Below are 12,781 nucleotides of genomic sequence, written 5' to 3'. Positions count from 1 at the left end.
GTAACTAAAGGCTGGGGCATAGTAACTAAAGACTGGGGGCCCATAGTAACTAAAGGCTGGGGGCCCATAGTAACTAAAGGCTGGGGGCATAGTAACTAAAGGCTGGGGGCATAGTAACTAAAGGCTGGGGCCCATAGTAACTAAAGGCTGGGGCCATAGTAACTAAAGGCTGGGAGCCCATAGTAACTAAAGGCTGGGGGCCCATAGTAACTAAAGGCTGGGGGCATAGTAACTAAAGGCTGGGGGCATAGTAACTAAAGGCTGGGGTCATAGTAACTAAAGGCTGGGGGCCCATAGTAACTAAAGGCTGGGGGCATAGTAACTAAAGGCTGGGGGCATAGTAACTAAAGGCTGGGGCCATAGTAACTAAAGGCTGGGGGCCCATAGTAACTAAAGATTGGGGGCCCATAGTAACTAAAGGCTGGGGCCATAGTAACTAAAGGCTGGGGGCCCATAGTAACTAAAGGCTGGGGCATAGTAACTAAAGACTGGGGGCCCATAGTAACTAAAGGCTGGGGGCCCATAGTAACTAAAGGCTCGGGGCATAGTAACTAAAGGCTGGGGGCATAGTAACTAAAGGCTGGGGGCATAGTAACTAAAGGCTGGGGGCCCATAGTAACTAAAGGCGTTGGGCATAGTAACTAAAGGCTGGGGGCCCATAGTAACTAAAGGCTGGGCCCATAGTAACTAAAGGCTGGGGGCCCATAGTAACTAAAGGCTGGGGGCCCATAGTAACTAAAGGCTGGGGGCCCATAGTAAATAAAGGCTGGGGGCCCATAGTAACTAAAGGCTGGGGGCCCATAGTAACTAAAGGCTGGGCCCATAGTAACTAAAGGCTGGGGGCCCATAGTAACTAAAGTCTGGGGGCCCATAGTAACTAAAGGCTGGGGGCCCATAGTAACTAAAGGCTGGGGCCATAGTAACTAAAGACTGGGGGCCCATAGTAACTAAAGGCTGGGGGCCCATAGTAACTAAAGGCTGGGGGCCCATAGTAACTAACGGCTGTGGGCATAGTAACTAAAGGCTGGGAGCCCATAGTAACTAAAGGCTTGGGGCCCATATTAACTAAAGGCTGGGGGCCCATAGTAACTAAAGGCTGTCGGCATAATAACTAAAGGCTGGGGGCCCATAGTAACTAAAGGCTGGGGGCATAGTAACTAAAGGCTGGGGGTATAGTAACTAAATGCTGGGGCCCCATAGTACCTAAAAGCTGGGGGCCCATAGTAACTAAAGGCTGGGGGCCCATAGTAACTAAAGGCTGGGGGCATAGTAACTACAGGCTGGCGGCCCATAGTAACTAAAGGCTGGGGCCCATAATAACAAAATGCTGGGGGCATAGTAACTAAAGGCTGGGGGGCCATAGTAACTAAAGGCTGGGGCATAGTAACTAAAGGGTGGGCCCATAGTAACTAAAGGCTGGGGGCATAGTAACTAAAGGGTGGGGGCCCATAGTGACTAAAGGCTGGGGGCATAGTAACTAAAGGCTGGGGCCATAGTAACTAAAGGCTGGGGGCATAGTAACTAAAGGCTTGGGGCATAGTAACTAAAGGTTGAGGGCATAGTAGCTAAAGGCTGGGGGCATAGTAACTAAAGGCTGGGGGCCCATAGTAACTAAAGGCTGGGGGCATAGTAACTAAAGGCTGGGGGCATAGTAACTAAAGGCTGGGGGCCCATAGTAACTAAAGGCTGGGGGCCCATAGTAACTAAAGACTGGGGGCCCATAGTAACTAAAGGCTGGGGGCCGATAGTAACTAAAGGATGGGGGCCGATAGTAACTAAAGGTTGGGGGCCCATAGTAACTAAAGACTGGGGGCCCATAGTAACTAAAGGCTGGGGCCATAGTAACTAAAGGCTGGGGGCCCATCGTAACTAAAGGCTGGGGCATAGTAACTAAAGGCTGGGGGCATAGTAACTAAAGGCTGATGGCATAGTAACTAAAGGCTGGGGAAATAGTAACTAAAGGCTGGGGGCCCATAGTAACTAAAGGCTGGGGGCATAGTAACTAAATGCTGGGGCCATAGTAACTAAAGGCTGGGGGACCATAGTAACTAAAGGCTGGGGGCCCATAGTAACTAAAGGCTGGGGGCATAGTAACTAAAGGCTGGGGGCCCATAGTAACTGAAGGCTGGGGGCCCATAGTAACTAAAGGCTGGGGGCCAATAGTAACTAAAGGCTGGGTGCCCATAGTAACTAAAGGCTGGGGGTGTAGTAACTAAAGGCTGGGGGCATAGTAACTAAAGGCTGTGGGCATAGTAACTAAAGACTGGGGCCATAGTAACTAAAGGCTGGGGGCCCATAGTAACTAAAGGCTGGGGGCCCATAGTAACTAAAGGCTGGGGGCATAGTAACTAAAGGCTGGGGGCATAGTAACTAAAGGCTGGGGTCATAGTAACTAAAGGCTGGGGGCCCATAGTAACTAAAGGCTGGGGGCATAGTAACTAAAGGCTGGGGCCATAGTAACTAAAGCCGGGGGGCCCATAGTAACTACAGACTGGGGGCCCATAGTAACTAAAGGCTGGGGGCATAGTAACTAAAGGCTGGGGGCATAGTAACTAAAGGCTGGGGGCCATAGTAAATAAAGGTTGGGGGGCCATAGTAACTAAAGGCTGGGGGCCCATAGTAACTAAAGGCTAAGGGGCCATAGTAACTAAAGACTGGGGGCATAGTAACTAAAGGCTGGGGGCCCATAGTAACTAAAGGCTGGGGGCCCATAGTAACCAAAGACTGGGTAGCCCATAGTAACTAAAGGCTGGGGGCCCATAGTAACTAAAGGCTGGGGGCCCATAGTAACTAAAGGCTGGGGGCCCATAGTAACTAAAGGCTGGGGGCCCATAGTAACTAAAGACTGAGGGCCCATAGTAACTAAAGGCTGGGGGTCCATAGTAACTAAAGGCTGGGGGTCCATAGTAACTAAAGGCTGGGGGCATAGTAACTAAAGGCTGGGGGCCCATAGTAACTAAAGGCTGGGGGCCCATAGTAACTAAAGGCTGGGGGCCCATAGTAACTAAAGGCTGGGGGCCCAGAGTAACTAAAGGCTGGAGGTCCATAGTAACTAAAGGCTGGGGGCATAGTAACTAAAGGCTGGGGATCCCATAGTAACTAAAGTCTGGGGGCATAGTAACTAAAGGCTGGGGGCCCATAGTAACTAAAGGCTGGGGGCCCATAGTAACTAAAGGCTGGGGGCCCATAGTAACTAAAGTCTGGGGGCCCATAGGAACTAAAGGCTGGGGGCCCATAGGAACTAAAGGCTGGGGGTCCATAGTAACTAAAGGCTGGGGGCATAGTAACTAAAGGCTGGGGGCCCATAGTAACTAAAGGCTGGGGGCATAGTAAGTAAAGGCTGGGGGCATAGTAACTAAAGGCTGGGGGCCCATAGTAACTAAAGGCTGGGGGCATAGTAACTAAAGGCTGGGGGCCCATAGTAACTAAAGGCTGGGGGCATAGTAACTAAAGGCTGGGAGCCTATAGTAACTAAAGGCTGGGGGCATAGTAACTAAAGGCTGGGGCCATAGTAACTAAAGGCTGGGGGCCCATAGTAACTAAAGGCTGGGGCCATAGTAACTAAAGACTGGGAGCCCATAGTAACTAAAGGCTGGGGGCATAGTAACTAAAGGCTGGGGGCCCATAGTAACTAAAGGCTGGGGACATAGTAACTAAAGGCTGGGGGCCCATTGTAACTAAAGGCTGGGGACCCATAGTAACTAAAGACTGGGGGCCCATAGTAAATAAAGGCTGGGGGTCCATAGTAACTAAAGGCTGGGGGTCCATAGTAACTAAAGGCTGGGAGCATAGTAACTAAAGGCTGGGGGCCCATAGTAACTAAAGGCTGGGGGCCCATAGTAACTAAAGGCTGGGGGCCCATAGTAACTAAAGGCTGGGGGCCCATAGTAACTAAAGGCTGGGGTCCATAGTAACTAAAGGCTGGGGGCATAGTAACTAAAGGCTGGGGGCCCATAGTAACTAAAGGCTGGGGGCATAGTAACTAAAGGCTGGGGGCCCATAGTAACTAAAGGCTGGGGGCCCATAGTAACTAAAGGCTGGGGGCCCATAGTAACTAAAGGCTGGGGGCCCATAGGAACTAAAGGCTGGGGGTCCATAGTAACTAAAGGCTGGGGGCATAGTAACTAAAGGCTGGGGGCCCATAGTAACTAAAGGCTGGGGGCCCATAGTAACTAAAGGCTGGGGGCATAGTAACTAAAGGCTGGGGGCCCATAGTCACTAAAGGCTGGGGGCATAGTAACTAAAAGCTGGGAGCCCATAGTAACTAAAGGCTGGGGGCATAGTAATTAAAGGATAGGGCCATAGTAACTAAAGGCTGGGGGCCCATAGTAACTAAAGGCTGGGGGCATAGTAACTAAAGGCTGGGGGCCCATAGTAACTAAAGGCTGGGGGCATAGTAACTAAAGGCTGGGGCCCATAGTAACTAAAGGCTGGGGCCATAGTAACTAAAGGCTGGGAGCCCATAGTAACTAAAGGCTGGGGGCCCATAGTAACTAAAGGCTGGGGGCATAGTAACTAAAGACAGGGGCCCATAGTAACTAAAGGCTGGGGGCCCATAGTAACTAAAGGCTGGGGGCCCATAGTAACTAAAGGCTGGGGGCCATAGTAACTAAAGAATGGGGGCCCATAGTAACTAAAGGCTGGGGGCAATAGTAACTAAAGGCTGGGGCCATAGTAACTAAAGGCTGGGGGCCCATAGTAACTAAAGATTGGGGGCCCATAGTAACTAAAGCCTGGGGCCATAGTAACTAAAGGCTGGGGGCCCATAGTAACTAAAGGCTGGGGCATAGTAACTAAAGACTGGGGGCCCATAGTAACTAAAGGCTGGGGGCCCATAGTAACTAAAGGCTGGGGGCATAGTAACTAAAGGCTGGGGGCATAGTAACTAAAGGCTGGGGCCCATAGTAACTAAAGGCTGGGGCCATAGTAACTAAAGGCTGGGAGCCCATAGTAACTAAAGGCTGGGGGCCCATAGTAACTAAAGGCTGGGGGCATAGTAACTAAAGGCTGGGGGCATAGTAACTAAAGGCTGGGGCCATAGTAACTAAAGGCTGGGGGCCCATAGTAACTAAAGATTGGGGGCCCATAGTAACTAAAGGCTGGGGGCATAGTAAGTAAAGGCTGGGGGCATAGTAACTAAAGGCTGGGGGCCCATAGTAACTAAAGGCTGGGGGCATAGTAACTAAAGGCTGGGGGCCCATAGTAACTAAAGGCTGGGGGCATAGTAAGTAAAGGCTGGGGGCATAGTAACTAAAGGCTGGGGGCCCATAGTAACTAAAGGCTGGGGGCATAGTAACTAAAGGCTGGGGGCCCATAGTAACTAAAGGCTGGGGCATAGTAACTAAAGGCTGGGAGCCTATAGTAACTAAAGGCTGGGGGCATAGTAACTAAAGGCTGGGGCCATAGTAACTAAAGGCTGGGGGCCCATAGTAACTAAAGGCTGGGGCCATAGTAACTAAAGACTGGGAGCCCATAGTAACTAAAGGCTGGGGGCATAGTAACTAAAGGCTGGGGCCCATAGTAACTAAAGGCTGGGGACATAGTAACTAAAGGCTGGGGGCCCATTGTAACTAAAGGCTGGGGACCCATAGTAACTAAAGACTGGGGGCCCATAGTAAATAAAGGCTGGGGGTCCATAGTAACTAAAGGCTGGGGGTCCATAGTAACTAAAGGCTGGGAGCATAGTAACTAAAGGCTGGGGGCCCATAGTAACTAAAGGCTGGGGGCCCATAGTAACTAAAGGCTGGGGGCCCATAGTAACTAAAGGCTGGGGGCCCATAGTAACTAAAGGCTGGGGGTCCATAGTAACTAAAGGCTGGGGGCATAGTAACTAAAGGCTGGGGGCCCATAGTAACTAAAGGCTGGGGGCATAGTAACTAAAGGCTGGGGGCCCATAGTAACTAAAGGCTGGGGGCCCATAGTAACTAAAGGCTGGGGGCCCATAGTAACTAAAGGCTGGGGGCCCATAGGAACTAAAGGCTGGGGTCCATAGTAACTAAAGGCTGGGGGCATAGTAACTAAAGGCTGGGGGCCCATAGTAACTAAAGGCTGGGGGCCCATAGTAACTAAAGGCTGGGGCATAGTAACTAAAGGCTGGGGGCCCATAGTCACTAAAGGCTGGGGGCATAGTAACTAAAAGCTGGGAGCCATAGTAACTAAAGGCTGGGGGCATAGTAATTAAAGGATAGGACCATAGTAACTAAAGGCTGGGGGCCCATAGTAACTAAAGGCTGGGGGCATAGTAACTAAAGGCTGGGGGCCCATAGTAACTAAAGGCTGGGGGCATAGTAACTAAAGGCTGGGGCCCATAGTAACTAAAGGCTGGGGCCATAGTAACTAAAGGCTGGGAGCCCATAGTAACTAAAGGCTGGGGGCCCATAGTAACTAAAGGCTGGGGGCATAGTAACTAAAGACAGGGGGCCCATAGTAACTAAAGGCTGGGGGCCCATAGTAACTAAAGGCTGGGGGCCCATAGTAACTAAAGGCTGGGGGCCCATAGTAACTAAAGGCTGGGGCCATAGTAACTAAAGGCTGGGGGCCCATAGTAACTAAAGGCTGGGGGCCCATAGTAACTAAAGGCTGGGGCCATAGTAACTAAAGGCTGGGGGCCCATAGTAACTAACGGCTGGGGGCATAGTAACTAAAGGCTGGGGGCCCATAGTAACTAAAGGCTGTGGTCCCATAGTAACTAAAGGCTGGGGGCCCATAGTATTTAATGGCTGGGGGCATAGTAACTAAAGGCTGGGGGCCCATAGTAACTAAAGGCTGGGGGCATAGTAACTAAAGGCTGGGGGTATAGTAACTAAAGGCTGGGGCCCAAAGTAACTAAAAGCTGGGGGCCCATAGTAACTAAAGGCTGGGGGCATAGTAACTAAAGGCTGGGGGCCCTTAATAACTAAAGGCTGGGGCCCATAGTAACTAAAGGCTGGGGGCATAGTAACTAAAGGCTGGGGGCCCATAGTAACTAAAGGCTGGGGGCATAGTAACTAAAGGCTGGGGCCATAGTAACTAAAGACTGGGGGCATAGTAACTAAAGTCTGGGGGCATAGTAACTAAAGGCTGGGGCCATAGTAACTAAAGGCTGGGGGCCCATAGTAACTAAAGGGTGGGGGCATAGTACCTAAAGCCTGAGGGCATAGTAACTAAAGGCTGGGGGCATAGTAACTAAAGGCTGGGGGCCCATAGTAACTAAAGGCTGGGGGCCCATAGTAACTAAAGGCTGGGGGCATAGTAACTAAAGGCTGGGGGCATAGTAACTAAAGGCTGGGGGCACATAGTAACTAAAGGCTGGGGGAATAGTAACTAAAGGCTGGGGGCACAGTAACTAAAGGCTGGGGGCCCATAGTAACTAAAGGCTGGGGGCCCATAGTAACTAAAGGCTGGGGGCATAGTAACTAAAGGCTGGGGGCATAGTAACTAAAGGCTGGGGGCATAGTAACTAAAGGCTGGGGGCCCATAGTAACTAAAGGCTGGGGGCATAGTAACTAAAGGCTGGGGGCACATAGTAACTAAAGGCTGGGGGCACATAGTAACTAAAGGCTGGGGGCATAGTAACTAAAGGCTGGGGGCACATAGTAACTAAAGGCTGGGGACATAGTAACTAAAGGCTGGGGGCACATAGTAACTAAAGGCTGGGGGCACATAGTAACTAAAGGCTGGGGGCATAGTAACTAAAGGCTGGGGGCACATAGTAACTAAAGGCTGGGGGCATAGTAACTAAAGGCTGGGGGCACAGTAACTAAAGGCTGGGGGCCCATAGTAACTCAAAGCCTGGGGGCATAGTAACTAAAGGCTGGGGGCATAGTAACTAAAGTCTGGGGGCATAGTAACTAAAGGGTGGGGGCCCATAGTAACTAAAGGCTGGGGGCCCATAGTAACTAAAGTCTGGGGGCCCATAGTAACTAAAGGCTGGGGGCCCATAGTAACTAAAGTCTAGGGGCCCATAGTAACTAAAGGCTGGGGGCCCATAGTAACTAAAGGCTGGGGCCATAGTAACTAAAGGCTGGGGGCCCATAGTAACTAAAGGCTGGGGGCCCATAGTAACTAAAGGCTGGGGCCATAGTAACTAAAGGCTGGGGGCCCATAGTAACTAACGGCTGGGGGCATAGTAACTAAAGGCTGGGGGCCCATAGTAACTAAAGGCTGGGGGCCCATAGTAACTAAAGGCTTTGGGCCCATAGTAACTAAAGGCTGGGTGCATAGTAACTAAAGGCTGGGGCCAATAGTAACTAAAGGCTGGGGGCATAGTAACTAAAGGCTGGGGGCATAGTAACTAAAGGCTGGGGGCCCATAGTAACTAAAAGCTGGGGGCCCATAGTAACTAAAGGCTGGGGGCCCATAGTAACTAAAGGCTGGGGGCATAGTAACTAAAGGCTGGGGGCCCATAGTACCTAAAGGCTGGGGCCCATAGTAACTAAAGGCTGGGGGCATAGTAACTAAAGGCTGGGGGCCCATAGTAACTAAAGGCTGGTGGCATAGTAACTAAAGGCTGGGGGCATATTAACTAAAGGCTGGGGGCCCATAGTAACTAAAGGCTTGTGGCCCATAGTAACTAAAGGATGGGGGCATAGTAACTAAAGGCTGGGGGCCCATAGTAACTAAAGGCTGGGGACCCATAGTAACTAAAGGCTGGGGGCCCATAGTAACTAAAGACGGGGGCCCATAGTAACTAAAGGCTGGGGGCCCATAGTAACTAAAGGCTGGGGGCCCATAGTAACTAAAGGGTGGGGGCCCATAGTAACTAAAGGCTGGAGGCCCATAGTAACTAAAGGCTGGGGGCCCATAGTAACTAAAGACTGGGGGCCCATAGTAACTAAAGGCTGGGGGCCCATAGTAACTAAAGGCTGGGGGCCCATAGTAACTAAAGGCTGGGGGCATAGTAACTAAAGGCTGGGGGCCCATAGTAAGTAAAGGCTGGGCCATAGTAACTAAAGGCTGGGGCCATAGTATCTAAAGGCTGGGGGCCCATAGTAACTAGAGCCTGGGGGCATAGTAACTAAAGGCTGGGTGCCCATAGTAACTAAAGGCTGGGCCCATAGTAACTAAAGGCTGGGGCCATAGTAACTAAAGACTGGGGGCCCATAGTAACTAAAGGCTGGGGGCCAATAGTAACTAAAGGCTGGGGGCATAGTAACTAAAGGCTGGGGGCATAGTAACTAAAGGCTGGGGGCCCATAGTAACTAACGGCTGGGGGCATAGTAACTACAGGCTGGGGTCCCATAGTAACTAAAGGCTGGGGGCATAGTAACTAAAGACAGGGGGCCCATAGTAACTAAAGGCTGGGGGCATAGTAACTAAAGGCTGGGGGCCCATAGTAACTAAAGGCTGGGGTATAGTAACTAAAGGTTGGGGGCCCATAGTAACTAAAAGCTGGGGGCCCATAGTAACTAAAGGCTGGGGGCCCATAGTAACTAAAGGCTGGGGGCATAGTAACTAAAGGCTGGGGGCATAGTAACTAAAGGCTGGGGGCCCATAGTAACTAAAGGCTGGGGCCCATAGTAACTAAAGGCTGGGGGCATAGTAACTAAAGGCTGGGGGCCCATAGTAACTAAAGGCTGGGGGCATAGTAACTAAAGGGTGGGCCCATAGTAACTAAAGGCTGGGGGCATAGTAACTAAAGGTTGGGGGCATAGTAACTAAAGGCTGAGGGCATAGTAACTAAAGGCTGGGGGCATAGTAAGTAAAGGCTGGGGGCCCATAGTAACTAAAGGATGGGCCCATAGTAACTAAAGGCTGGGGCTATAGTAACTAAAGGCTGGGGGCCCATAGTAACTAGAGGCTGGGGGCATAGTAACTAAAGGCTGGGGGCCCATAGTAACTAAAGTCTGGGCCCATAGTAACTAAAGGCTGGGGCCATAGTAACTAAAGACTGGGGGCACCCAGGGTAACTAAAGGCTGGGGGCCCATAGTAACTAAAGGCTGGGGCCATAGTAACTAAAGGCCGGGGGAATAGTAACTAAATGTGGGGGCATAGTAACTAAAGGCTGGGGGCCCATAGTAACTAAAGGCTGGGGGCGCATAGTAACTAAAGGCTGGGGTCATAGTAACTAAAGGCTGGGGGCCCATAGTAACTAAAGGCTGGGGGCCCATAGTAACTAAAGGCTGGGGCCATAGTAACTAAAGGCTGGGGGCCCATAGTAACTAAAGGCTGGGGGCATAGTAACTAAAGGCTGGGGGCCCATAGTAACTAAAGGCTGGGGGCCCATAGTAACTAAAGGCTGGGGGCATAGTAACTAAAGACTGGGGGCATAGTAACTAAAGACTGGGGGCATAGTAACTAAAGGCTGGGGGCATAGTAACTAAATGCTGGGGCCATAGTAACTAAAGGATGGGGGCATAGTAACTAAAGGCTGGGGGCATAGTAACTAAAGGCTGGGGTCATAGTAACTAAAGGCTGGGGGCCCATAGTAACTAAAGGCTGGGGGCATAGTAACTAAAGGCTGCGGGCATAGTAACTAAAGGCTGGGGCCATAGTAACTAAAGGCTGCGGGCCCATAGTAACTAAAGACTGGGGGCCCATAGTAACTAAAGGCTGGGGCCATAGTAACTAAAGGCTGGGGGCCCATAGTAACTAAAGGCTGGGGCATAGTAACTAAAGACTGGGGGCCCATAGTAACTAAAGGCTGGGGGCCCATAGTAACTAAATGCTGGGGGCATAGTAACTAAAGGCTGGGGGCATAGTAACTAAAGGCTGGGGGCATAGTAACTAAAGGCTGGGGGCCCATAGTAACTAAAGGCTGGGGCATAGTAACTAAAGGCTGGGGGCATAGTAACTAAAGTCTGGGGCCATAGTAACTAAAGGCTGGGGGCCCATAGTAACCTAAAGGCTGGGGGCAGAGTAACTAAAGGATGGGGGCCCATAGTAACTAAAGGCTGGGGGCCCATAGTAACTAAAGGCTGGGGGCCCATAGTAACTAAAGGCTGGGGGCATAGTAACTATAGGCTGGCGGCCCATAGTAACTAAAGGCTGGGGGCCCATAGTAACTAAAGGCTGGGGGCCCATAGTAACTAAAGGATGGGGGCCCATAGTAACTAAAGGCTGGGGGCCCATAGTAACTAAAGGCTGGGGCCATAGTAACTAAAGGCTGGGGGCCCATAGTAACTAAAGACTGGGGGCCCATAGTAACTAAAGACTGGGGCCATAGTAACTAAAGGCTGGGGCCCATAGTAACTAAAGGCTGGGGCATAGTAACTAAAGACTGGGGGCCCATAGTAACTAAAGGCTGGGGGCCCATAGTAACTAAAGGCTGGGGGCATAGTAACTAAAGGCTGGGGGCATAGTAACTAAAGGCTGGGGGCATAGTAACTAAAGGCTGGGGGCCCATAGTAACTAAAGGCTGGGGGCATAGTAACTAAAGGCTGGGGGCATAGTAACTAAAGTCTGGGGCCATAGTAACTAAAGGCTGGGGGCCCATAGTAACTAAAGGCTGGGGGCAGAGTAACTAAAGGATGGGGGCCCATAGTAACTAAAGGCTGGGGGCCCATAGTAACTAAAGGCTGGGGGCCCATAGTAACTAAAGGCTGGGGGCATAGTAACTAAAGGCTGGCGGCCCATAGTAACTAAAGGCTGGGGGCCCATAGTAACTAAAGGCTGGGGGCCCATAGTAACTAAAGGCTGGGGGCCCATAGTAACTAAAGGCTGGGGGCCCATAGTAACTAAAGGCTGGGGGCATAGTAACTAAAGGCTGGGGGCATAGTAACTAAAGGCTGGGGGCCCATAGTAACTAAAGGCTGGGGGCCCATAGTAACTAAAGGCTGGGGGCCCATAGTAACTAAAGGCTGGGGGCCCATAGTACCTAAAGGCTGGGGGCCCATAGTAACTAAAGGCTGGGGGCATAGAAACTAAAGGCTGGGGGCCCATAGTAACTAAAGGCTGGGGGCCCATAGTAACTAAAGGCTGGGGGCCCATAGTAACTAAAGGCTGGGGGCCCATAGTAACTAAAGGCTGGGGGCCCATAGTAACTAAAGGCTGGGGGCATAGTAACTAAAGGATGGGGGCATAGTAACTAAAGGCTGGGGGCCCATAGTAACTAGAGGCTGGGGGCATAGTAACTAAAGGCTGGGGGCCCATAGTAACTAAAGGCTGGGGGCCCATAGTAACTAAAGGCTGGGGCAATAGTAACTAAAGGCTGGGGGCCCATAGTAACTAAAGGCTGGGGGCCCATAGTAACTAAAGGCTGGGGGCATAGTAACTAAAGGCTGGGGGCATAGTAACTAAAGGCTGGGGGCCCATAGTAACTAGAGGCTGGGGGCATAGTAACTAAAGGCTGGGGGCCCATAGTAACTAAAGGCTGGGGGCCCATAGTAACTAAAGGCTGGGGCCATAGTAACTAAAGGCTGGGGGCCCATAGTAACTAAAGGCTGGGGGCATAGTTACTAAAGGCTGGGGGCCCATAGTAACTAAAGGCTGGGGACCCATAGTAACTAAAGGCTGGGCCCATAGTAACTAAAGGCTGGGGCCATAGTAACTAAAGGCTGGGGGCCCATAGCAACTAAAGGCTGGGGGCCCATAGTAACTAAAGGCTGGGGCCATAGTAACTAAAGGTCGGGGGAATAGTAACTAAATGTGGGGGCATAGTAACTAAAGGCTGGGGGCCCATAGTAACTAAAGGCTGGGGCCCATAGTAACTAAAGACTGGGGTCATAGTAACTAAAGGCTGGGGGCCCATAGTAACTAAAGGCTGGGGGCCCATAGTAACTAAAGGCTGGGGCCATTGTAACTAAAGGCTGGGGGCCCATAGTAACTAAAGGCTGGGGGCATAGTAACTAAAGGCTGGGGGCC

Source organism: Salmo salar, chromosome ssa23 (genome assembly GCF_905237065.1).
Source record: "Salmo salar chromosome ssa23, Ssal_v3.1, whole genome shotgun sequence".
NCBI classification, from domain to species: Eukaryota; Metazoa; Chordata; class Actinopteri; order Salmoniformes; family Salmonidae; genus Salmo; species Salmo salar.
This window is presented reverse-complemented; position numbering follows the sequence as displayed.